The 26,951-nt window shown below is 44.0% G+C and overlaps 1 protein-coding gene and 1 long non-coding RNA gene across 3 annotated transcripts in view; one reads left to right on the top strand and one right to left on the bottom strand.

The window, feature by feature from the left end:
* MAPK10 (mitogen-activated protein kinase 10) overlaps window positions 1–26,951 on the bottom strand; it is a 163,106-nt gene that overhangs the window by 63,871 nt on the left and 72,284 nt on the right. The gene's annotated exons all lie outside the window — the stretch shown is intronic.
* On the top strand, window positions 1,852–10,603 carry LOC148687393 (uncharacterized). Its single transcript, XR_015947798.1, has 3 exons — window positions 1,852–1,963; window positions 2,135–2,220; window positions 10,549–10,603. It is a non-coding gene; the product is annotated as an uncharacterized LOC148687393 (long non-coding RNA).

Genomic DNA, 26,951 nt, shown 5'->3' with positions numbered 1-26,951 from the left:
TTGCTAGTGTTAATTTGTTTCAAAGATTCTTCTTCCGTTTCAGTCAAAGTATGCAACTCTTAAATGGCCCTAATCTCTTTCCAGCAATCTTTTAGCTTTAGCGGAAGAAATATTAAGGAATCCAGCTTATCAGAGCCAAACACAAGCATCATTGTTCACAGAAGCTTGAGTCAACAGTTGATTTCAGTGGTCACACTAGTTAAGGCTGAGTACTTGTGATTTACTTCACAATAAGGTAAAGACATCATGACCAGCCACCACGATTCTGAGTAGGAACAAGCAGTGTCTTCTCAGTGGTGGCACCTCTTCTGTCAAACTTCCTTTCAAGAGGAACCCACTCAATCAATTTCTTTGACTCAGCTAGAATACATTTTTTTAAAAAACAAATTTGCCATGCCTTTTAAGCTATTGGGTGCATATGTTTCCTGTTCTCTCCTTCTACTTTTAATATATCACTTGTTCTTGTTTTATTTTAAATATTTTTTTTATTGTGCTAATTGTTTTAACTTTCCTTTAGGCTGCTTAGGGTGGTGCAAGTAAAAGGTGGCTCATAAAGGGAAAGAAGGAATAAACTTTCTTGGTATAGCATCTGAGAATATTTCTCCTTGTGATAGTCCTTCTTTCGCCCTAAATCCAGCTTCTTTTAATTTCTCTGCTCCTAAATTCAGTCTCGCCGGAGGGCTTATCTGCTTTTGCATGCCGTTTCTGGAAGTACACATGAGTCACAGCTTAATTTAACAAAACTGGGAGGCTGTTTCTACCTGCTCCATGCCACAATTGCTTCATGTCTTTGATTTTTTTTTTTTTTGCAAAGCAATATAATGCAATAATAATAGAGGCATTTACCTACTCTGCAGAAGCACAGTCGGGATTAATTGAATAATGTGTGTCTCCCCCCCCCCCTTCATTGCAGATTCCATCATGATGAAAAAAGCATGCCAGCTATGTTTAATAATTAATTTGTGCCAGGAGGGTGGGGGAAATGAGTGAATAAGGCACCTTTAAAATAAAAATATATACACACAAAAAAACCCTGACAGCTCTGTTTGCTAAAAACAGGGGAAGTGAACCTTTTCTGCCTGGCCGGCCAGATCCCAACATCCCTAACCCTCTGTGGGTCATTTTGACAGGTGGGTAGGACTTGCTTTTGGTGCTGACAGTAAGTCCCTGCCCCTTTCAACTGCCTTAAGGAACTCAAGTTAAGCTCCTGGTTGTTCCTCCGCAGCTACATCAGATATGGGGCAGGCGGTGTGGTTTGAGGAGAAAGGGCTCAAACTGCTACTTATGTCAGGTCAACTTAATGGAGGGGGCAGTGATCCCCTACCCCTGCTTTAAAAGAAGCTGTTTGTGGTGTGTTTGTGTCTGTGAAAGATTAGGTTCCCCCCCCCCAAAAAAAGGGGTTTTATTCAGATCCTCCCTGCAGATAATCTATGTACCATTTTCATACAAATTTGTGGAGGATGAGGCTATCAATAGCTACCAGCCATGCTGGCTATGCTGTACTTCCACTGGTGGAGGCAAATGCCTCTGAACGCCAGTTTGCTATGGATCACAAGTCAGTAGAGGTGTTCGCATCCTTTTGGGCTTCCCATAGGCATCAAGCTGGCCACTGCATGAACAGGTTGCTGGACCAGTGTCCAGAGGCAGTGATGAGCTGGATGAGGGCCAATAAACTTAGGGCTCATTCATACTATCACTTGTTCCATGACTAGAAAGCACAGGTCCAAGCAGTTTTGCCCCTTTCTCCCATAAAACCTGCTGTTTAGTACTAAATTAGAGCAAATGTCAATCCGGGGAAAAAACCAACTGATGTTTGCTCTGATTCAAAGGTAAACAATTGGTTTTCCTGGCAGAGCAAGCAGAAGTATGGATGAGCCCTGAATCCCAGCAAGACAGAGGCGATGTTGGGAGGTGGTTTTCAGATCCAGGGAGGCAGCCTGGTGTGGATGGGTTCTAGTTACAGGTAGGTAGCCGTGTTGGTCTGACATAGTCGAAACAAAATAAAAAAAATCCTTCCAGTAGCACCTTAGAGACCAACTAAGTTTGTCATTGGTATGAGCTTTCGTGTGCATGCCTGAAAGGCCCAGGTAATCAATGCTCTAGTAACCTTAGTATTGTCTCCCCTGACTGGCAGGAGCTCCCCAAGGTCTTGGGCAGAAATCTTCACTCACCAGCAGCTGGAGAGGGAAGGACTGACGTGCTAATGCTTGAAGGAAGTGGGTGAGTTTGCATTGCCTCTCCATTCCTCTAGGTACTTGGTTGGGGAGCTGCCTGGCCAGAGGTACAAACCAGCCTCTGGCTTGTGGGATGTGATATGCAAGTAGCAGTCAAGAACAACATTCCTTGTTTTCCTAGAGTGGACATGTGGGGGAATGTTTGGTCCAGCCAGTTGAAAACTTCCAGTTTCCTCCTGGCTGGGACATACTTCCTTTGCATGTGACTAGAGGTGGACGTGGCCTTACCTGTCGAGGTAACAAAAGTGACAAGGCACGCAGCACTCTCTCTCTTTTTGACTTCCTCTGTCGTTGGAGCAGCTTTTCGCTAGAGATGCTCTGCTGGCTTCCAGCCAACTGAGGACACTGGAATTATCCCCATATGGGATAGCTCCACATGTATGTACTTGTAACTAAGTCTGCCTTCAGGGATCCATCTGTGAACTGTATGTGAGTAAACTACTTTTATATACTTTACACAAGATTGTGCCGTGTTTATTCGTTTAAGAGGGATATAAGGGAACTTAAAAGGTAAAGGGATCCCTGACCGTAAGCGCTCATCTCGCTTTACTGAGGGAGCTGGTGTACAGCTTCTGGGTCATGTGGCCAGCATGACTAAGCCGCTTCTGGCGAACCAGAGCAGTGCACGGAAACGCCGTTTACCTTCCCACCGGAGTGGTACCTATTTATCTACTTGCACTTTCATGGGCTTTCGAACTGCTAGGTTGGCAGGAGCAGGGACCGAGCAACGGGAGCTCACCCTGTCGTGGGGGTTCGAACCGCCAACCTTCTGATCAGCAAGCCCTAGGCTCTGTGGTTTAGACCACAGTGAACTTACCAGGAACCTAATAGTGAGAGGCTTACACAAGCCTGCAACTAGCTACCCACTGTGCGTTTAAAAGGGGAATGTGAAACTCTACTAAGTAAAGGAACTTGCTAGTGCAAGTTAGCAGGATATTAAGAAATAATATATCCTCTCCTGCCTCCCTGAACATTCCCACATGGCTCTTAGCCAATGCACAAGGATGAGAGGGACATTGCACATGCTACCCCTTGATGAATCATCTAGTGAATACATCCAGTACAAAGATGCAGAGGCAGTGAAAAAAGAAGAAGAGGAGGAGTTTGGATTTGATATCCCACTTTATCACTACCCGAAGGAGACTCAAAGTGGCTCAAATTCTCCTTTCCCTTCCTCCCCCACAACAAACACTCTGTGAGGTGAGTGGGGCTGAGAGACTTCAGAGAAGTGTGACTAGCCCAAGGTCACCCAGCAGCTGCATGTGGAGGAGCGGAGAAGCGAACCCCGTTCCCCGGATAAGGAGTCTACCGCTCTTAACCACTACACCACACTGGCTCTCTAAGCTAAGGAGCAGAACATTTATAAAACACCTGGGGAAGGAGGAGAGAACAGAGGATCAAGAAAGAGTTGTGAATGATGGGCGGAGGCCTTTCCCCATCCTTTGGACACCCTGGAAAACTCATCAAACCTGACGTACCTGGAAATGGGTGTGGAGAACATAGCTGAATGAGACACAGCTGAGAACTGACAGCTGAATCCTGGAACTGACTTTGGCTGGTTGAGAAGCACATAAGAAGAGGAGCTGCAAGGAGGTCAGCATTTGGTAGGATGGGGGTTCAGTGCCCCTCACCAGGATGCCCATTTTGTTGCCAAGGTCAGACACCCCTGCTTCCCCCACTTTCTACTTTATTGGAATACCCCTGTGATAAAATATTCAGAATAGCTGCTGTCGCTCCCCCTCCTTCCTTTGGCCCTCTCCACTCGCCCCCACTGGTTCATTTTGCTTTTGCTGCAGTTTGCCTGCAGGCTGCCGGGGAAATCTTCTACCACACACACACACACCAAGATCCCTGCTGTGTGAGTACACAGCTGAAGACAAATATCGGAAACCAAATAACAAAGCCAATAGAAAACCGGTGGGGACGCCTAATGAATTCTGACATCTCCTGCCAGCAACTGCCATCATCTAAGATTTTCTTTTCCCTGTTTATAAATCGGTTTTTTATCCCAAACACATACCCCAAGAATACCTTGTCCATATGGTATCCATATTAACATGTAACATAATGGGTGGGTGTGTACCTTTATATAGTTATAGTTATATCTATCTATCCTTTTTTGGACTATATTATTTTGCTCAGGTATCTAATCATTAGATACGTAAAATATGATTGCACCACCTCTCCTTCTTTTAACCAACCTCAAAATTCACTTTCCCATCAAGGCTTTGGCACAAACACTAAGTAATGAGACCCCTCTGTACTTGCACCTGAAATCAATACATATCCTTCCCCTGTGTACCCCTGCCTACATTTCCACCATCTCCCTTTGTATTCTGCATTCCTTTGGACAGGGGTCTGTCCACACATCATATTTGCACATAGTTAGACAGAAATAATGAGTGAAGCAATTTAAAATAGATCCTCAATACAATATTGTGAGTCACTATGTTAGTTGATCAAGATCTTTGAAATAATCTGCTTTCTCATATGTTATGTTTCAAAACGAGCTAAGCAAATAATGTGTTAAAATTGATTTCTCTGTTGTTATGCTGCTTCATTTTTGGCTTAAGAGTTCCATTATCTGAGGAAGGATGCCAGAACTTTTTAATTGCCAGATAATTAAACAGTCGGTCTGTGAGCAGTTAGAAATGGATGCTGTGATTACTAAGACCCAGCATGGGTTTCACAAAAGTAAGTCATGCCTGATGAATCTCATTTCTTTTTCTGATAGAGTTACAAGCTTCGTGGATCAGGGGAATGCTGTGGATGTAGTGTATCTTGATTTCAGTAAGGCTTTTGACAAAGTCCCCCATAATATTCTTGCGAAGAAGCTGATAAAATGTGGACTGAGTGAGATAACTTGTTAGGTGGATTTGTAGCTGGTTGACTGTCTGACTCCAAAGTGTGGTCGCTAATGGTTCCTCATCATCCTGGAAAAAAGTGACATGTGGGAGGGCCACAGAGTTCTGTCCTGGGCCCACCATTGTTGTTCAATGTCTTTATAAAAGGCTTAGATGAAGGAACCGAGGGGATGCTCATGTCATGAGACAAAGGTTCTTGAGAGCAGAAGCAGGCAAGGCTTAGGCACGGCCTACAAAGCCTACACAATCATTTCAAGCCTGCTAGCTGTAACTGTTAGCAGTAAACTGCCATGTCACTGTAACTCGTGACTCATTGTGGGTTCCCTATAAATGTAACCAGCCATCTCTCTGGGGCTCAGTCTGTCTTCAGAGTCTGAGTCAGTCTCAGCTCAGTACAGTGGAACCTCGGTTTATGAACACCTCGGTTTATGAATTTTCGGTTTATGAACGCTGCGGACCCATCTGGAACGGATTAATTCACTTTCCATTACTTTTAATGGGAAAGTTCGCTTCAGTTTATGAACGCTTCAGTTTATGAACAGACTTCCGGAACCAATTACACCCATGTTTCAGTTTATGAACACTTCAGTTTAAGTACTCCGTGGACCCGTCTGGAACGGATTAATCCACTTTCCATTACTTTCAATGGGAAAGTTCGCTTCAGTTTATGAACGCTTCAGTTTATGAACAGACTTCCGGAACCAATTGTGTTCATAAACCGAGGTACCACTGTATGTGAATGTATAGCTTGTTGCAGACAGAGCGGCTCCACAGCTCCAGTTAATCAGTAACTAAGATCTATGTCTCTGTGAAGACTAAGATCTCTGCTATGAGCACTCTGTGTGTGCTCTTTAACTATGCTGTTTATGGACAAGTTTATTTTCTTCAGTAAAGTTCTATTCTGTTTATAAAGAAGACTGCTTAATTTACTGCTGCACAACAGGTCATCCAATTTGCAGATGACTCCAAACTGGAAGGGGTAGCTAATGTCGCAGAAGACAGAATCGGGATTCAAGATGACCTTAGCCAATTGGAGAACTGGGCCCAAACTAACAAAATGAATTTCAACAGGGACAAGTGTACGGTTCTGTACTTAAGCAGGAATAACCATATAAGATGAGGAACATGTGACTTGTCAGTAGTAAATGTGAAAAGGATTTAGAGGTCTTAGGAGACCACAAGCTTCACATGAATCAACAATGTGATGCAACAGCAAAAAAAGCTATTGCTACTTTAGGCTGCATCAACAGAAGTATAATGTCCAGATCAATAGAAGTTATACTACCGCTCTATTCTGCCTTGGTCAGACCACACCTGGAATACTGTGCCCAGTTCTGGGCACCCAAATTTAAGAAGGATATTGACCAGCTGGAAGGTGTGCAGAGGAGGGCGACCAAGATGATCAAGGGTCTGGAAACCAAGCCTTATGAGGAACAGTTGAGGGAGCTGGGTATGTTTAGCATGGTAAAGTAGAGAGAGAGAGGAGATATGATAGCCATATTCAAATATCTGAAGGGCTGCCCCGTGGGAGATGGAGCAAGTTTGTTTTCTCCTGCTCCAGAGGGGTAGGATTTAAGAATCAATGGCTTCAAGTTACAAGAAAGGAGATTCCGAGTAAACATCAAGAAGAACATTCTGACAGTAAGAGCTGAAACAGGCTCCCTTGGGAGGTAGTGGAATCTCCTTCCTTGGAGGTTTTAAAGCAGAGGTTAGGTGGCCATCTGTCATGGATGTTCTAGTTGAGATTCCTGCATTGCAGGAGGTTGGACTGGATGACCCTCGGTCTCCCTTTCAACTGAAAAACCTACAAAGTAACCCAGGAATTGAGTAAACGTGGTCTCCAATGGCCTGAACAATTGTCATGATGGCTGGGACAAATGGGTGTAGGGTGTAGGAGGCTCTCCAACATCTGGAGGGCCACAATTTCTCCAACCCTGAAATAATCACTCTGTTGCCCATCTGTGCTCCACCACAGTTCAAGAAGGATACTGACAAGCTGGAACGTGTCCAGAGGAGGGCAACCAAAATGGTCAAAGTCCTGGAAACTATGCCTTATAAGGAACGGCTTAGGGAGCTGGGTATGTTTAGCCTTGAGAAGAGAAGGTTAAGCGGTGATATGATAGTGATGTTCAAATATATGAAAGGATGTCATATAGAGGAGGGTGAAAGATCGTTTTCTGCTGCTCCAGAGAAGCGGACACGGAGCAATGGATTCAAACTACAAGAAAGAAGATTCCACCTAAATATTAGGAAGAACTTCCTGACAGTAAGAGCTGTTTGGCAGTGGAATTTGCTACCAAGGAGTGTGGTGGAGTCTCCTTCTTTGGAGGTCTTTAAACAGAGGCTTGGCAGGCATATGTCAAGAATGCTTTGATGGTGTTTCCTGTTTGTCAGGGGGTTGGACTGGATGGCCCTTGTGGTCTCTTCCAACTCTATGATTCTATGATTCTATTCTATGATCATATGATGTGCACAACTTATGGTTGCATTAGCCACATCTGGTCCATCTAACCCAGTATTATGAACTCTGCTTAGCAGTGGTTTTCCATACAACTAGGGGGGAAATGGTTCACCTGGAGATGCGAAGGATAGCATTTGAGACCTTCGGCGTGGATTCTTCCACAGAGCTATGGCTCCTTCCCTGTGGATGGTGGATGGGTGTCACAATCTCACCATGGGCCTGTAGTATCTAAAAGTCAACACAGGCAAGGATTCACCCATGGTCACCACATGTTGAAATTGCTAGGGGAGTAGACCCTTACTGTGCTATCACCATATGCTGAACTCTGCATGGATCTATGCAACCCAGCCTCTGATATATGTTTGTGCTAAAAATGAATTCAATATAGATAATAATCAAAAGCTGCCTTGCTACCAACTCCATAGGCATTAACAGCCTATCCAAATGACTAGCTGTCCTGCAGCTAGATACATACATGTGCAGAACAGATCAAAATAAAATAGAGAACCACTTCTTGCCCACCTGCCCATCTTCCAATTCTCTGCTTGACTGGAGACATTCTTACATGCAATCTTATACATGTTTACTCAGAAGTCCCACCATGTTCAATGGGGTTTACTCCCAAGGAAGTGTAGACAGGATTGCAGCCCTGTTTGCTGCAAGAGACTGGGCAAGTACTGTAGCTATTTACACACCTGGTCAAAGGGAACTGGGAAGATTGAAAATAAAAAAATAAAAAATATAGCTTGCAGATAAAACTGTACAACAATTTCTTTGGAAGGGTTATTGTAGATACCCTTGCTAAACTGTGACTTTATCCTAGCATCTGTATAGCTGTTGATTTTTTTAACAGCAAGAACTATAACTCAGTCAGTTTTATCATAAAAACTGTAGCTTTACTATGATATGCACTGTAAAAAAATATCCTTTAAGTTTACTATCAAACACTAGCAGCTGGGGGGCACTAAAAATGCTGTAAATAAACTGGCACCAAATAAATTATGTTTATGGTTGGCTCAATGAGGTAAATGTTAGCTTTCCAATTGTTTTTTTTTAAAAAAAACAACAACAACAACAACAGTAAATAACTATTGAAATGGCCCTGTTTAATGGGGACAAATATTACTTTCAACTAAACACTTAACTTCCGCAAGCCAACAACAAATGGGATGTATATACATAGCATCATCACCCTTTAACAATGTGCAAGAAGCTAATTTCACTGGTAGGACAGAAATTACCTCAGCTATGCTACTTCAGCAGAACAAATTTAGGAATCAAAGCAGATCATTTGGAGGGTAAACAGAGAGAGTGAAAAACACCAAAACCACAAACTTGCAAGGTGCCAACTCTGGGGTCTCCATCTTGCCATCTTTGATGGATGAATCAAAATGAGGAAGGTGTCCTCTAAGTTTCTGGGCTCCTTCAGTTACACTCAAAACTCAGGCTTTCAATATTTACCCAGGTCTCAGACCAAGATCATAACCTGGCCATACAATGCAGAAGTTTAGTTAGGTAATGCTCAGACCCAAAGGTGTGAAGATAGGCATTTCTGGGAGCTGACAGCATTACTGTGGCAGCTCCTTTGAGTTCAACTACCCTCTATGGTCTGAAGCTCAACATAAAAAACACCAAGATCATGGCCACTGGTCCCATCACCTCCTGGCAAATAGAAGGAGAAGAAATGGAGGCAGTGAGAGATTTTACTTTCCTGGGCTCCTTGATCACTGCAGATGGTGACAGCAGTCACGAAATTAAAAGACGCCTGCTTCTTGGGAGAAAAGCAATGACAAACCTAGACAACATCTTAAAAAGCAGAGACATCACCTTGCCAACAAAGGTCCGTATAGTTAAAGCTATGGTTTTCCCAGTAGTGATGTATGGAAGTGAGAGCTGGACGATAAAGAAGGCTGATCGTCGAAGAATTGATGCTTTTGAATTATGGTGCTGGAGGAGACTCTTGAGAATCCCATGGACTGCAAGAAGATCAAACCTATCTATTCTGAAGGAAATCAGCCCTGAGTGCTCACTAGAAGGACAGATCCTGAAGCTGAGGCTCCAATACTTTGGCCACCTCATGAGAAGAGAAGACTCCCTGGACAAGACCCTGATGTTGGGAAAGATTGAGGGCACTAGGAGAAGGGGATGACAGAGGATGAGATGGCTGGACAGTGTTCTTGAAGCTACAAACAGGAGTTTGACCAAACTGCGGGAGGCAGTGGAAGACAGGAGTGCCTGGCGTGCTCTGGTCCATGGGGTCACGAAGAGTCGGACACGACTAAACAACAACAACACCCTCTATGTATAATGACCCTAGAGCAGTGGGACCTGCTTGCTAGACCCAAAGTAGGGAGAGGTGGGTCATGATTTCAGGGGGTGAAGGAGAGTGTCCCATTTGGCCATTATATTTGGGTCAGTTCACTGAACAGGTAGGTCTTTTGTGATTTTGCTATCTTATTTTGTTTTGATTATTTATCTACTGCAATTTATTATCCTTTTACAAAATAATAATAGTGCCTTTGAGGTTTTATTATAATCAAGCAGTATTTCATGAAATAAATGACTAGCTCCCTGCAGAGACAACATCTCCTGAAGCTGTTTAACGTGCAACTGCCCAAGGTCCTGCGTTTTCTCAACTTTGGGTTGTAGTCAACAAAGTTTTATTCAGAATAGACCCATTGAAATTAACAGACATAACTTCATAATGTACATTTGTTTCAGTGGGTCTACTGTGAGTAGCTGACTATCACCAATAGGTTTCAGTCCTATGAGTCCTCGCTGTCTGATACACTCCAGATCCAGGGCTGACACCTTAGCATGAACAAAGTCTCCATCGTTAAAAAACTTTAGTGGGGAGAGGTGTAGCTTAGGAAATGGTCTCAAGGGAAGTGCGGAAGACAATGCCATGATTAACTTGAAGAGAGGCTACCCAAGCCCATGTAAAGCATAAGATGTAACTATATTTTTTATTTTGTTTCGACTACGGCAGACCAACACGGCTATCTACCTGTATATTTTGGACATTCTGGACCATAGCTGCCAAGCCCCCCGCCGAAAAATGCAGGATCAGCAGCAGCGCAACACTGGAAATCGCTTCTACGCATGTCCAGACATGCGTAGAAGCAACTTCCGGTGCCGCTCTACCCGATTTTTGGTGCCCAGGCATGGGCGGAGCGGCACCGGAAGTCGCTTCTACGCATGCGTAGAATCGACTTCCGGTGCCATGCTACCCATGTATGGCCACCGGAAATCGGGTGGCACCAGGACCCAAAATGGAGCCTCCCTGGCAGGTAGGAAATCTGGGGAATTTACGGGATTTTTTAAAATCCGGGCTGCCAGCGGGAAATGGTTTAAAATACGGGGGTTTCCCGCGAAAAACGGGAGACTTGGCAGCTATGTTCTGGACTTTACCGGGATTTCAAATGCGGAAGTGACATCGGGGGGGGGGGTGTGCGTTTTCATGCTGTCCTGGCTTTTACTTTTTGAAATATGGCAACCCTAACTATATGCAACTAACAAACGAATGTTACCTGCAAGATTCATGAAAACTGTGCTGTGAACCCACCCAGGCGGGTCATCCTGTATATTTTGCTGAGAAAAGCAGCAGTTTAAATGTATCTGCAGCATTCACAAGATGTGTGTATTTGGTTACTGTACTTAAAATGTCAGACTCAGAAATGTGGCTATTGTCACTGAAAAACTCTTTAAAGATTCCCTGTAAATGTCTCGGGTGTTTTGTGCAAGCTGGAACCATCAGATTTGTGCCAAATTTCACATGGTGCTGTAAATTTTAGTTGATTCATCAGTAATCAGCTTAAAAACCTTCTAATTGGCTAAAAAAATATGTCTTTGATTCATTAGGCATCAGTTTTAAAACACACTCACATATTTACAAAAACATCAAAAGGCAGGCAGTTGTCATAGAAGAAGCAGAAAGGGCAAAAACTGCAGTCACTACAACCACTTCTTAGTTTTGATGCTTTCATGGTGATGACCAGAGTGTAACTTTATAACCAGCTCTTGCTGTGACTCAGAGGTTCAGGTGTTCATCTGCTCTTCAATCAGCACAGACATTCCTGCAACCCCCTTGAAACTGCTGGATAAGGATTTGCAATCAAGCCCACCTATTGTCTGTGACACAGTCCTCATGTGCTTTTTTTTTTATTGCCTATGCAGCTGCCTCTAGGATTAAAGGAATCCATTCCTGGTCCTCCTTTGGCATTTTGCAAAGATTACAGGATCAGGCTGAGCCTTAACATGCAGCATGGAAATGCATGGAGCAATACATCTTCAGCCTCCTTATCTGCAATATGGGGATTAAATAAAGACTGGACTAACTTCAATACTGTTTTAATACAGGTAGGTAGCTGTGTTGGTCTGAGTCGAAGCAAAATAAAAAAAAAATTCCTTCAGTAGCACCTTAAAGACCAACTAAGTTTTTATTTTGGTATGAGCTTCCGTGTGCATGCACACTTCTTCAGATACACTTGAAACAGAAGTCAGACCCTTATGTATATACAGAGGGTGGGGGGTGGGGGGGTGGGAATGGGTGATGGGCTGATGGGAGTGGTAAACCTGTAGATGGCTGTTAACGACTGCTGATGACTGCAATTGGTCCTGCGGGGGAAAAGCAAGGGCTGAGGCGCTAAAGAAAGCTAGATCATGCATAATGAGATAAGAATCCGATGTTTTAATAGTAACAGTGGGGTACTGGTGCACACAGGGGAACATTTCAGAAGTAGAAAAATATTTAGAGGGACACTCTTCATTTTTGTTTGGGTCCGAATAAGAATACCAGTTCAGAAAAATAAAACTTCAAGCCTTACCCAATAAATATTAAGGGGAATTTTTTTTTAAGGCTGTAACTTTTCACCTTTTAACTGAACTGAGTGATATTTTCAAGCATAGTAGCCCATTCTGAGTGGATAAAGTCTGTCGTATTACAGACAAATAGGTTCAGGATTTTTGTGTGTGTGCTGGGAACCTTTAAACCTTTTTAAAAAGAAATTGTATTTCCTTCTTTTCCCTGTTTGTTTGTTTTGCAGAAGTGGATGTAATTTGCAGGCATGAACTGAGGGGATAGATCCTGCCAATTTCAGAAGGATAGCTGTAGTAGTGTTACTGCAAAGGCAGCCTTTACCATTCTGGAGTAAGTTAAAAACAAGTTCACTTAATTTCCCAGTTCTTTTGTGGGCAATCTGCATGAAAATAAGATACAACATAAAGATGCTCCTAGGTAAGAAAAGTGCCAAATTTCAGAAGAATAGATCCATGGTTCTTGCCCTAGATGCCTTTAAAGTTGTTTGATGGGAAACTGAAAGTGATTTGCTTCCCTCCCTGTGGTTTTATGAGCAATAGCTTTTGCAAGAAAATGGCAACTTATTGTTGAGGCGCCTGCAAAATGTCAGAAGGATAGGGGCAGGGGCTAGGAAAGTTAAGATGAATGAAAAAATAACTTCAGGCTTGTTCTGTGCTTAATTGGCACCAAAAGTCACATAAACCAACTGCAAAGCTGATTTGACAGAAGTGGATGTGGGGACATGTGGCAGAGGCAAAGGGACTTGAATATTCAGCATTTTCCAAGCAAACACTACTAGGAGAACTAGCAGGAAGATCAAGGTGATACAATACTCTAGCATACTTCCCACAAACCACTGTGATTAGAGATCCCCGATAAGATCATTCTCTCTGATTAAAAAGATAGACCAGTCAGTCACAAAAAAAGCTCTCCCTTCCCATGCCGGCATTTTCCTTATATTGCAAACAATGCTTTTGCAGGCACCGTGTCTGCAGTGTTCTTTGATGTCTGAATCTCTGGAGGTCCCTGCTCCCGTCTGAGGAACTTCAGAGAGATCCTGCTGCAGCCTGGACAAGTATGGCATCTACCTGAAGCAACCTGCTTTGGTCCATGATTCAGGGTTAGTCTGATTCTGCTATACACCTCTCATTTATTTTATTTTATTTTATTTTATTTTATTTATATACCACCCTTCACCATCTCAGGGCAGTTCACAGAATAAAATACAGTGGTACCTCTACTTACGAATTTAATGCGTTCCGAACGCACATTTCTAAGTCGAAAAAATTTGTAAGTCAAATCCCATAGGAATGCATTGGGAGAAAAAAATTGTAAGTAGAAAAAATCCTATCTAAACCACATCCAAGATGGCAGACGGAGCTCCATTCGTAAGTAGAAAAATTTGTAAGTAGAGTTATTCGTAAGTAGAGGTACCACTGTACAGGATAAAAACAAGTAAATAATCAAAAACAAAACAGCAGAACAATAACCGCCAGCCTTCTCACAGTACTAGTTACAGGTAGCTAGCCGTGTTGGTCTGACGTAGTCGAAACAAAAAATAAAAAAAATTCCTTCCAGTAGCACCTTAGAGACCAACTAAGTTTGTCGTAGGTATGAGCATGCACACTTCTTCAGATACCTTCCCACAGGCACATTTAAAGGCTGTAGAATATTAATTAGCCGTAGGCCTGGTTGAGAAAAGGGCTCCATATAAGTGTGTGTGTGTGTGTGTGTGTGTTGAAGGCACCAGGCCAACCTCCCTGGGGAGAGCATTCCACAGACAGGGAGCAACTACAGAGAAGGCCTGTTCTGGTGTTGCCGCCCTCAAGACTTCACGTGGAGGAGGCACATGAAGAAGGGCCCCAGATTATGAATGCAGAGTCCGGGGCAGTTTATATGGGGAGAGGCGGTCTTTGAGGTATTGCAGTCCTGAGGGTCATTTGAACAAGGGCAGAGGAAAGGGGTGCGGTAGGTGAGGTTCACCCCGGGTGTCACCACTGAGGAGGGTGACAAAATGTCGGGCAGCACTCACTGCGCAGCCTGCAGCACGCCCGAGCCACGTGTCTCTCTTGGGAGGGATGTGGTGGCTTGGCCGCGTGCAGACTCCGTGCTGCCCAAACAGTCCACCCGCTGCCTCCCCCCCCAAGTGTAGGACGGCTGAGTGGGAGGAGGCAGGCAGACTCCAGAGGCCCCGCGGTGCACCTCACCCCTATGGGCAGCTTGCCCCATGCTCAACCCGCCCCTATGGGCCTTTCTTGCCACCCATGGGCGTGGCACCCCAGGCGCCTGAGTGGCTTCCTACTCCGCTGCATTTGAACCCTTAGGTTTGCATCCTACCCTGTAGGACTAGGGTTTGGAACCTATGGCCTTCCATGTGCTGTTGGACTCCAACTCCCCTCAGCCCCATGGTCAGGGTTGATGGCAGCTGTAGTCCAGCAACATCAGTAGAGCCATAGGTTCTTTACCTCTGCTGCAGAACAACAGAAATCCAATTTGTCCCTCCCATGTGGCAGTGCTTTAAATATTTGAAGATGGCTCTTCTCCGGGCTAAGTACCCAAGTGCTTCAACTTTTCCCTCACAGGGGCCACATTGATAGCAAATGAACAAACAGGAATTTGTGAACTACCAAAATAAGGAAACAAACCAAAAGCCGATGCCATTTGCAAAACCTTATTGTAAAATGTGTAAATGTAGTTTGAGCGCTGAAGTATACTTTGCCAATGAATACTATAAAATCTGTCTACTCCAGTGCAATATTAACATCAAATATCCATTCCCATTCTCATCTATATGCATAGTAGTCAACATTAAAATGTTATATTGCTGCTCCCACTAATTCAGTGGTGGAATAGTCTGGAGACGAGAACTTTAACAGCATTTTGTGGTTTATTTGTTTTGCGGCAAATCATTTACTGGGAGCACTGGAGTGTTTATTTACCTGGGCAAGTTTTTTCCCCCCAAACTTTTAAGATACAGAATTACATTCAATTCCACCTGAAATATGGAACACATCTTTAATCCCCTCCCCTCCCCTTGCTCTTTCGAAGGTGGATATAGAAAGAAAGCCTTAAATAGATGGATAAAAGTGAGTTTTGATAGCTACTCTTTGTCATGGAGAAACAAGAAAATATGAAAGCTCTGAAATTCATTTTTCTTCACATCACTCTCTCTGTGTCTCCCCACATGCCACTTTTCTTAAAGAGAGTTCTATGCTTAGCAAAGGTGGGTCTGCCCCACCTGGTACAACTCGCCTTCAATCTTATTTTAACGCCATCCAAACAGGTGGCCATCACCACACCTTGTGGAAGTGCTGCATAAATAAGTACTTCTTTCAGTCGGTCCTGAATCTTGCAACATTCAGATTCATTGGATGGCTCCAAGTTCAAGTGAGAGGGAGGAGTTCCCCCTTCAATTTTTCCACTTTCAATGAGAGGACTGTCTTATGTGGACACATGGGCATGCTGCCACCAGCTGAAGTCCAATGACCTTGACCAAGCCCCCACACAAGAGCTCATCTTCCTTACAGACACCTAGGGTAAAGGTAAAGGCTAAAGGACCCCTGGACGGTTAAGTCCAGTCAAAGGCAACTATGGGGCACGGTGCTCATCTTGCTTTCAGGCCAAGGGAACTGGCGTTTGTCCACAAACAGCTTTCTGGGTCATGTGGCCAGCATGACTAAACCGCTTCTGGCACAACGGAACACCGTGACGGAAACCAGAGTGCACAGAAACACCCTTTACCTTCCCACCGCAGTGGAACCTATTTATCTACTTGCACTGGCATGCTTTCAAACTGCTAGATTGGCAGAAGCTGGGACAGAGCAACAGGAGCTCACCCCGTTGTGCGGATTCGAACTGCCAACCTTCTGATCAGCAAGCCCAAGAGGCACAGTGGTTGAGACCACAGCGCCACCCACATCCCTAGGACATACAGTGAAACCTCGGTTTACGAACACCTCGGTTTACGAATTTTCAGTTTACGAACAATTGTAACCCAGAAGTAAGTAAACCGAGGTTTCCGAGGCCTACGGAGGCCTCCACAAAGGCATCAGATGCTCCGGTGCCTTCACGGAGGCCAGGCGTTCACTCCGGGCCTCTGCGAAGGCATCGGACGCCCCAGTGCCTTCGCAGAGGCCGGACCTTCACTCCGATGCCTCTCAGAGGCTGGGCCTTCGCTCCGGGCCTCCGTGAAGGCATCGGACACCTTCGCGAAGGCCCAGAGTGAAGGCCCAGCCTCCGGGAGGCATTGGAGCGATGGCCCGGCCTCCACGAAGGCATTGTGATTGTATGAGAGGACCCTGAGCTCCCATCCAAACAATGACTATCATCAGCCCAGGTAAGAAATTAATGTTAACTTTTTTCACCTAAAATATTTTTTTTCACCTAAAATACTGTCTGATTTATTTTATAGTACAGTACAGTACATTGATTATTGCCTTCATTTTATGGATCAATGGCCTCAATAGACAGTAAAATTCATGTTAAATTGCTTTCGATGGGAAAGTTTGCTTCAGTTTAAGTACGCTTCAGTTTAAGTACAGACTTCCAGAACCAATTGTGGTTGTAAACCAAGGTACCACTGTATATCATAGTCACGAAGCTCAACAAGTACTTTAACGTTTCTCCGTTTCTCCAGCAAGAGCAACAGAACAACAGGAAACTCCTGACTCCTCCCAGATTTAGCTAAATCCTAGTGACATAGTGACACTAGACACACACACACAAACCTAATCACGATAGCAATCAGTTTTGGCAAAACCCATTGTGCTCAAGCTGAATAAATGTGAGTAGAATGACATTAGCACTCTTCCACAAACATTTGTGCAGGTATTGAAAGCTATGCCACACTACATAGAATAGGATGCATGGGATCAGGATATATGGTGTAGCAGAGTACATATATGATGCGTTGTGGAGAGAAGGAGTTAGAATAGGTCCTAATAGTTAGGATGTGTGCAGCTCCTCTTGCCAGCGCTTGTGACCCAGTCATTTGGGTTTGCTTTCAAAATGAAGGATCTAAACTATAAACAGTTAAATATATGAAATTGCAGAGAAAAATACCAAATGAACTTGGGCAAACAGTGGCACGAGAGCTTGAGCTAATGGAAGACTATTTGTGGCTCTCAGTTCACTTTCCTCACACAATACATTTTCATTAAGTCAGAAATAGCCTTCCATTAAGAGAAGAACTATGGAAGGTCACCTTAGGATCAGAACCATTAACTTCACGTTGTGCCAAAAGTCCTTTCTGTGGATCCCATGGTTTTGATGGCGTTTAAGTCTAAGGAATGAACATAGATTTCTGGTCCTGTCTGTACAAATGCCATGCGTCCTCACACTGCAGCAGCATTCTGACAGAACACAAGTTTTGTACTGTATTCAAAATGGTAATAGGACAGGGCAAAATTCAAACAGATTGGAAAGGGTCTCAAGCTTTGAAGGCATTCTTGCCAGAAAACATCACCTTTTAAAAATTTCAGTCAGAATTTATTGCTACAAACACACAGAAAACTGGAAACAGGTCAGAAAGCCATAGTATTATTATTATTAGTAGTAGTAGTATTAACCAGATTTGCTTGTTTCCAAATGACTTATCAAACCTAAAAACACAAATTTATTTATTTAAATTTATACGCTGCTTGATTTTTAAAAACCTCAAAGTAGATTTACTGCATATCACCGCAAAACAAAACAAAATAGCTGCCCCTCATAACAGCCACAGGACGCGTTGGCTGCACACTAATAACAAACAATATCATATTAGTCTATCAAAAGCCTGGGGGGAAAGGGAAGTCTTTCTCTGGCTCCCCAAAAAAATGTAAATGAAGACACCAGGTAGACCTCACTGGGGAGTGCATTCCACAGATAGAGAGCCACAACTGAAAACAAGGCCTCTCCCTTGTCACTTTCCCTCAGAGGGGGGACCTGGAAAAGCACCTCAGCAAAGATCTAAGGATCTGGGTAGGTTCATATCGGAAAGGGCATTTCAGAAGATGCTGGAGTTCTGAGTTGAAAGATCTTTAAAAGTCAAAACAAGCCCAGAAGCACACAGGCAGCGAGTGTAGTTGGAACAGGATTTGTGTTCTATCACCTGTTCACTTTGAAACAGCCACCCAGCCACATTCTGCATTAACTGAGGCTTCCAAACCATTTCCAAAAGTAGCCCACGGAAAGCACGTCTGAGGTCACTGAAGCATAGATTGCTGAAGCCAAGTTATCCCTGTCCAGATATGGTTGTGGATGGGCCACCAGTCTAGGCTGATAGAAGATGCTCAGCACAAGTGAGAGTACATGCAGAGGATGTCTGAAGAAGTGTGCATGCACACGAAAGCTCATACCAAAATAAAAACTTAGTTGGTCTTTAAGGTGCTACTGAAGGAATTTTTTTATTATGCAGAGGATGTGACAGCAACGGATCCAGGATAAATCCCAAACTACTTATAAAACTAGTGCAACAATTTGGAGAAAGTAGTGAGAATATAAAAAGAGCATGGATTCTGACAAATGTCAAGAATTAGTCAGCACATTTCTTCATTCGTGACTTTCTATATATAATTCCTATATATATAATTCGCTTCTGACCCGATGTTATAATTGCTCTTTCTCTTTTTGCTCTTCTCCTACTTTCACATTGCTCTCAGATTCTCGATAACAGTTATTACTGAACTACAGTGGAGAACTCTGAATATTAACAACAACTGTTGTGGAATCCTGGCAACCGAAAAGCAAAGTTTCTTTTAAAAGAGAGAGCATTCAGTTGAGCACCAGCAAGATGACCACTGAGTTGGAAGCCTTCTCCTTTCGTTTCACCTTTTCCCACATTGCTTAGCTAAAAACAGTGGGGAAGGAGTGGTATCAGGTATCCCACATCCCCCACAAGGCCATTCCTAATTCTAAAAGGTCCAAAGATGACTTTATTCATTGGACAATTTAAGTGACTATTGCTGGAAACTTTATTTTTAACCAGCGTCATTTTGTCACTGGAGAGCCTGAGGAAATTAATGAGCTTCAGATAGCATTTGATACATGCTTAGTCGTTATGAACAGCAGGATTACAGTGAAGAGAAAATGGATTGCCAAACGAAGATGGTAGGTTCCCACAGAAACCTCACATTATCCACTTACTGCCGGCTAGCAACCAATAGGCAAGCAGAAGCAACATTTGTGTAGGATGCCTAAGCTGGAAGGAAGGTGAAGAGGAGGAGGAGGAGGAGGAGGAGGAGGAGTTTGGATTTGATATCCCGCTTTATCACTACCCTAAGGAGTCTCAAAGCGGCTAACATTCTCCTTTCCCTTCCTCCCCCACAACAAACACTCTGTGAGGTGAGTGGGTCTGAGAGACTTCAGAGAAGTGTGCCTAGCACAAGGTCACCCAGCAGCTGCATGTGGAGGAGCAGAGACATGAACCCGGTTCCCCAGATTATGAGTCTACCGCTCTTAACCACTACACTAAGAGTAGCGGCATGAAACAGAGCATGAAACGAGGGCCAATCACTTTGTAAGCCCCTCCTGTCTTGGTCCCCATCACTTAAGGAGGAAGAAATTTGGAATTGGTTTACTCAACAACAATGATATTTTCAAAATATTCTTTGTTTCATAGTCTACATAGAATTATGCTTCAAGTCGAATGTATAATTGACATGCTTAATAAGTTGCAGGGCAACTGTCAGAATGCTGTCAGCAGCTCCCAGCTGGTTGCTCAGGAAAGTATACAGACAATGGAAAGTTTCTTACAGTCCTTTTTATTATTATTATTTCAATCTTTACAGAGAGGCTATAGAACCCAGCCTCTTGGATAATGGTGTTGTCCCAAGTGAGTCTCCACGCCCCTTCTCTCCCACTTCCTCATTTGTCATTCTCATCACTTCCTCTACGGGTGCTGCTATATGCCCTGTGTCTTTGAGCTCTTTGCTCTCCTACTTTTAAGGCTCGCCGGGTTCTGGGAGATGAAGGGTCTAGAATGCTTTCTAATGACAACGTGTCAGCCGGGTGTTGCTCTGGCTCTCCCATGATTTCCCGACTTTCCCCTCATCTGCCTCTGAGCTGTGACCTCCCTCAAACCACTGTTGTGAATCTATACTGTCTTTCTCTTCCTCCTCCCTGGAAGGGTCAGGGTGGGGATGTGGTCTCCACCATTCCTCCTCTGCCCAGACCCTGACAACAACCCAATGAAGGCAAGGGAGGTCAAATCCTGAGCCCAGCTGGGTAAATCAGTATACCAGCTCCAGTGCTCATATGGCATACTTTTCCTTCTAAGATGGTGGTGTGGTTGTGGAATAAGAGGGACTTGGACCCAGCACAACCAAAATGCTGGGCATTTTAAAAGTTTTTTCATCACCACCATCGTAATTTTTTATTATTTCTACCCCGCCCATCTGGCTGGGTTTTCCCAGCCACTCTTGACAACAAATATTCCCCAAATTAAATGATCCTGGGAAAGTGTGATGGGTCCCTTTCATTGACTGTTGTGTTGGCCAAACTTTCTTGGAAAGGAAAGAGTGGAGAGATCTTTTGCTGTAAAAGCTGTGGTCCACGTGCTGAGAGCCTGTGTCTCTGCCACTAGGAAGGGCCAGTTTGAGAGACATGGAAACTCTTCCTCCCCTTCTGGAGCAACTAATATCATAGACCTAGAGGAGGATCTTCCACCCAAAGGATTTGGAAACCCCCTCCTCCCCCTAACAAATTAGGGGAAGAAAGTTATTTTTATTCATATGCCAATTTAATCAGCAGATTGGTTGACTGAAACTCATCTGATGACTTCATTAAAATTTCTTTAACCGAGCTGCAACCCTACTTATAATAACTGTGCATTTAGATAACTAAATAATGTCAAAGGCGGGGTAGTTATGAAACGCTTTGCCATTTAATCCTGTGAAAATTGTGACCCACTGTCCATTTCCCCCAGGTCAGGGAGGAGGCTGGAGCAAAGTCCCTTCCATCTGTGCAAAGTACATTCCGGACCCACTCACGTGTGTTCCTATTTTTGTAATACAGATACCGCTTCCTTGCCCAAGAATAGTTTCTTTGCCATTTACAATATTATCTGATAGTACAGCTGTGCTGTACCCCAAGCAAGAGCAAGTCAATATCACCTTGCAAAAGGTGATATTGCATAAGGAATACAGAATTAACAGAGGGAATTCCCTACCAAAAGATGTGGCAACGAACCCCCACTAGTTTAGATAGTCAGGGATTTCTCTCATTCTTTTAAAAGCTATCTGACAAGTTTGTGCAAAACTCAGCAAAACTCAGAACTTGAAACTGAAACTGTTAAATTACTTTTCTTTCCGTCACAGTTCCGATGCATCAACAGGAACTATAAATACAAGCAATATAATTCTTTATTTTTGCCAGTGCCAGAGGAGGCTGCAAGGATGGAAAATTATTCCCACAGAGATTGTGTTCCCCAAATGCTATATTTCACAGAGCTACATCCTGATTCCAAATCTTTCCGTTTCCCAGAGAAAAAAAGGGGATGAAACATTAAGGCATAAATATGAAATGTGTGCCCACTTCCTTTGCACATCAAAGGAAGTTTCACATCAGCAACAGCTGGGAAAGAGGCTCCGTCAAATGGAAGGCAAGATCTGTCAAATAATTACAGGCCAACCTTTTCCTTTTATTGCTCTACATGTCAAAGTCTTAAGAGGTCCAGAAATAACTCATTTCAGTGTTTCTATTTCATATAAAGAAGGGCCTTTTCCCTGCCCTTGGTTTTTATTTGCCACATCAGATCAGGTGGTTGTCATAGTTGTTGTCATTGATGTGTTTGGTACAACTGCAGTCCCTCTGAGGCAGATGTGCTAGACCAGGCATCCTCAAACTTCAGCCCTCCAGATGTTTTGGACTACAATTCCCATCATCCCCGACTACTGGTCCTGTTAGCTAGGGATCATGGGAGTTGTAGGCCAAAACATCTGGAGGGACACAGTTTGGGGATGCCTGTGCTAGACCTTTGGCCCCCTAGCTGATGCTTAACTACAACTCCTATCAGCCCCAGCAAGCATGGCCAATAGCAAGGGATGGTGGGAGCTGTAGTTCAGAAATATCTGAAGGGGCAAAGGTTCCCTACACCCACTCTGTTAAGTGTAATTGTTTATTTGACACTGAAATGTTGAATGCATGAATGTGTATTGCTGACATTGGGGATTTTCCATGGCAGCATACTAAGAGCTCTCTGAGCTCTAACTGAGTTAATGGTTAACTGAAAATGTTCTCTGCACCAATTCTTGAGTTTTTAACCTTAGATCACATGATTAAGGAATTCAATTGCAAACCACAAAAGGAGTTTTGTGTTCCTTTTTCTCTGGAACCACAGAGACAACAAAGGATGTGATAATGGCTCTCCAAGAGTTGCATAGCCCTAGGCAGGATGCAGGCTGACGCAGGCTGGAATGGTAGCGAGACACCGTTTTGATCTCTGGAAGAAGTAAAGTTATTTCTTATAGGATGCTGAGCCTGTGCTGAACACGCACAAGATATTGTATGGAATTATATGGATGTATCTTTGATGTTTTTGTTCTGTTTTGAAGAAAGTTCTGCAAGTAAAGTTTTGAACAATACTTATGGGTCGGGACAATGTATTGTTCCAAAGAGAGTTTCCCTGCTGGATTCGGTTTTTTGGCTTGGCTTTTAGTGACTTGTATTTTTACTGCAACCACTAACCCTGATAACAACATTCGAACTCCATGGTCGGAGTCAGTATACCTCTGAATACCAGTTGCTGGGAATCAGAAGGGGGAGAATGCTGTTGCAGTCGTGTTCTGCTTGCAAACTTCCCATAGGAATCTGGTTGGCCACTGTGAGAGCAGGATGCTGGAATAGATGATCCAGCAGGCTCTTATTATGCTCAAAGCTTGCAGGGGGAAATAGAAAAATGCTTACAGGGGCAGCCCAGTGAGGACTGCGTGTGCTCAATGGTGATAGAATATAGAAAGATTGTGTGCGAAGAGGAATGTAATAGTGTGGCTGGGAATCCTGAACAGGGTGCAGTCCACACTGCAACGTTTTGTCACACCTACCTTGTAACATTTATAAACATCTGCATTTTTATGGGATTTGCGCATCACAGGGTACCCCTGAAAACTGCCACTTTTAGTGCTGCTCTGAACTCAAAACGTGATGAGGATAGCAAAGCGGCGTCCGTCCGTCCCCCAGCACACACACCAGAGCCAGCTGCTCCAATTAACACTTGATGCCTAGTGCCATTCAAACATCACTGTATTTGATCATCTTCCAACTGGGGAGGAGGGTGGGAGAAATAAGTGCAGAGGAAAGCAGCTGTTTACTATCTCTTGGCACAAAAACTGCATCGCTGCTGAACTGAGAAAGCAAGGAAGGCTACCCCATTCTAGAGGACACCGCTTTTTCATACTGCTTGGTCAGTGTTAATTTAACAGTGATAATCTTGCTGATGCTAAATCCGCGATCAGCAACTAATTTCAACATGAGCTTACATTTTGAACTGAGCAAGGACTAGAGAGCCAGCCACATTGCCTCTGTATACTTAACGCCTTCGATCTATCTATGTGCAAGCGCATGCAGAGCGCGCTACACTACACATTTAATGTGTGTTACTTCCTCCAAAGAACCCTGGGAACAGTAGTTTCCCCCTCAAAGAGCTACAATTCCCAGCTCCCATAACAAACTACAGTTCCCAAGATTCTTTGGGGGAAGTCGCATACTTCAAATATCTGCTGTGTGTGCTTTTAATGGACGGTGTGGCTTCCACACACACACCCCATCCTACTTTAAGGGAAAGGATCGCGTGACAGTACTATTACTCAGACCAAGTTAGGTTGGGTTTGGTTTGCATTGCAAACTAAAGAACCTAGTTCAGAATATAAATCGCAAAATGTAGTATTTGGATATAGGAAAGGATTTGGAATATTTGCAGGATTTGGCGGTTGTGGTGTTTGGGCAGGACATTTATCTCTGGACTCTTGCCGCAGTGAGCAGCAGAACCTCCTAGTGTTTTTTTAAAAGTAGAAAGCTTTCCTATGGCACTTTGCTAAACATAATTTGCTGCTTTCTTGGTTCTCTATTCAGGCACAAATTTGTGGTGGCTGATTACAGCCTCTGCCAGAAGGATCATTAACAGCCAAGCATCTAGGAAACAGATGGTATAATTAGTGGTCAGTATACTCGATTCTTAGGCTGCACTCCTGCAAGCTGCTCCTTTCTCCCCAATGACCCCTTGGAATAATACAATTGTAGAGTTGGACGGAACTCCAAGGGTCATCTAGTCCAACCCCCCTGCAATACAGGAATCTCAACTAGAGGTGGCAGCTGTAGCCCAAGAGCAGGCCAGTATGTGGGAAAGAAGAAGTCCTAAAGCCGAGTGCCTGAGACAGAAACGGTGCAAAATCCTACCAGCCCACGGGCAAGGACACAAGTCTGTGCTGTAGCACAAGTTCAATCCCAGATATCTCCAGTTAAAAGGACCAGGAAGCAGGAGATAAAAAGGACACCTCCGCTTTTTCTGTACCTGAGACCCTGGGAAGCTGCTGCCAATCAGAGGAGACAACATAGCCTGAGCTGGCAAATGTTGCTAAGCAACTGTGGGGTGGGTCATTCCCCAAAAGGAGAGGAGGAGGAGGAGGAGGAGGAGGAGGAGGAGGAGGAGGAGGAGGAGGTTGCAACAGTTAGCAGGCCAGCCATAATGTTGGTTGGATTTGAGCTTCCATCACCACCAATATCATTTCAAATGCCTTTTCCTGTCTATATATATTTACTTCCACGTTGCAATGAATTAAATGGGGCACGAGGAGAAAGAATTTCAGGAAAGCCAGCACAGCATGTACAACGTGCGAGGTGGAAGAAGAGGGGGAGATGGGATTAAGCCTGCTGGCTGTGCCCTTGCTTTCCACACAAATGTTCTGTGGAGGTCAAGGGGAAGCCATCAGGCATGAGCTAGACACATGCACACACACACACACACACACACACACACACATTGGACACATGATGTTCTGGGGGGGTTCTCCAAACTCTACAGACTCAATCTCTTGAGGGGTGGGGGGTGGAGAGAGGACACCTTGGGGAGAGGGTGGGAAAGTGGCATCGCACAGGCAGAAAGTCCTTGCACTAACAGGATGACTTCCTTGGGTACAACCCAAGGTGGCCCCCAGTTGCATGGCATTTCTGTTAAATTAATGGTGATGTGGAGGTCAAGATGGGCAAGGGTATTTATAATGAAACAGTAGAAAGGGAGGGGCACAAACCCAAATAACCGAGATCAACCAAAAAAAAAAGAAAAGGGAAAAAAAGCCTACAAGGATTTAAAAACAATATCTAGAGTGTGGAGAAAGGAAAAGGCAACCTATACAGCGGCAAACAATAAATCAAAGAAAGACTTACATAAACCACAAAAGATCTGATTATTTACACTGCAAGATTTATTAGCTCTCTATGTTTTATAATGCTGCCCTTATGTTATTCATATGTTTTTACTGAAATGTCAGAGTTTCTTTCTTGTTTTCTTTTTCTTTTATGTGAGAGAGGATTAATGGTCACATCAGCTCGGGAACCTTGTGTTTTTGACAGCTTCAAAATGATACAGGATGAGACTTATTGCTTGGCAGATCTGAGGTTCCTTTTTGGAACACCAGGAGGAGAAATTACTAGTTCTGCTTGAGATGCTCTTTGCACTGCTACTGCAGAGAAACCATACTCGGTCCTGTTTCCACATGCAGGAGAAATCCATTGTAAGAATATATATTGAAAAGATCAGGAGTGTGTTTCAAAATGGGGCTGGGGCTGTCCACATTTGGACAATTGTTTCTGATCTCACAACGGAGACATGGATGCCTTCCTCCAGTAAGGAAGGCAATAGGGCACAGCTGAAGGTTTCCCCAAACACAATTGATTAGTTTCCCTTCCTCCGTTTTTGAGTGGTACCACTCCTACCAGCTCCAAGAAAAGCTGGTTAGGAGAATAATGTACTGTTAGGTTGCTATTCCTCTCACTGTGCAGGTCACATGCCTATGTTATGCATTCCAGCAAAGATTGTTGGAATCGCGGGAGCGGATGTTTGTTGTATTCTGTTTCCGTTTCTTTTGTTTTTTCTCGGGCTTCTCTCAGCGAGAGGAGACATGTTTTCCTTTTGTTCTGCCTTACACTTACAAGGGCTGAGCCCTTGTTTTTCCCCTGCAGGACCTATTGCAGTAATCAGCAGTCGTTAACAGCCATCAACAGGTTTACCACTCTTACAGCCCATCACCCATTCCCATCACACACACACACACCCCACCCTCTGAATATATATAAGGGTCTGGTTGCTTCTGTTTCAAGTGTATCTGAAGAAGTGTGCATGCACACGAAAGCTCATACCAAAATAAAAACTTAGTTGGTCTTTAAGGTGCTACTGAAGGAATTTTTTTATTTTGCTTCGACTCAGACCAACACGGCTACCTACCTGTAACTTGATCCAAGACATGGGTCGTAATAAATCGTCGGGAAAGGGCTGTCGGAACTCTCTAGAGCTGCACGCTGAACGCTGATGGGAGAGACGGGCTGGATTTGTTCCTGCATTATGCCTGGGGATCGTTCCTGCCCCCGGCCGACCCGACTAGTACTAGGTACTAGGACCACAG

Source organism: Zootoca vivipara, chromosome Z1 (genome assembly GCF_965207765.1).
Source record: "Zootoca vivipara chromosome Z1, rZooViv2.hap1.1, whole genome shotgun sequence".
Lineage (NCBI taxonomy): Eukaryota > Metazoa > Chordata > Lepidosauria > Squamata > Lacertidae > Zootoca > Zootoca vivipara.
This window is presented reverse-complemented; position numbering and strand designations above follow the sequence as displayed.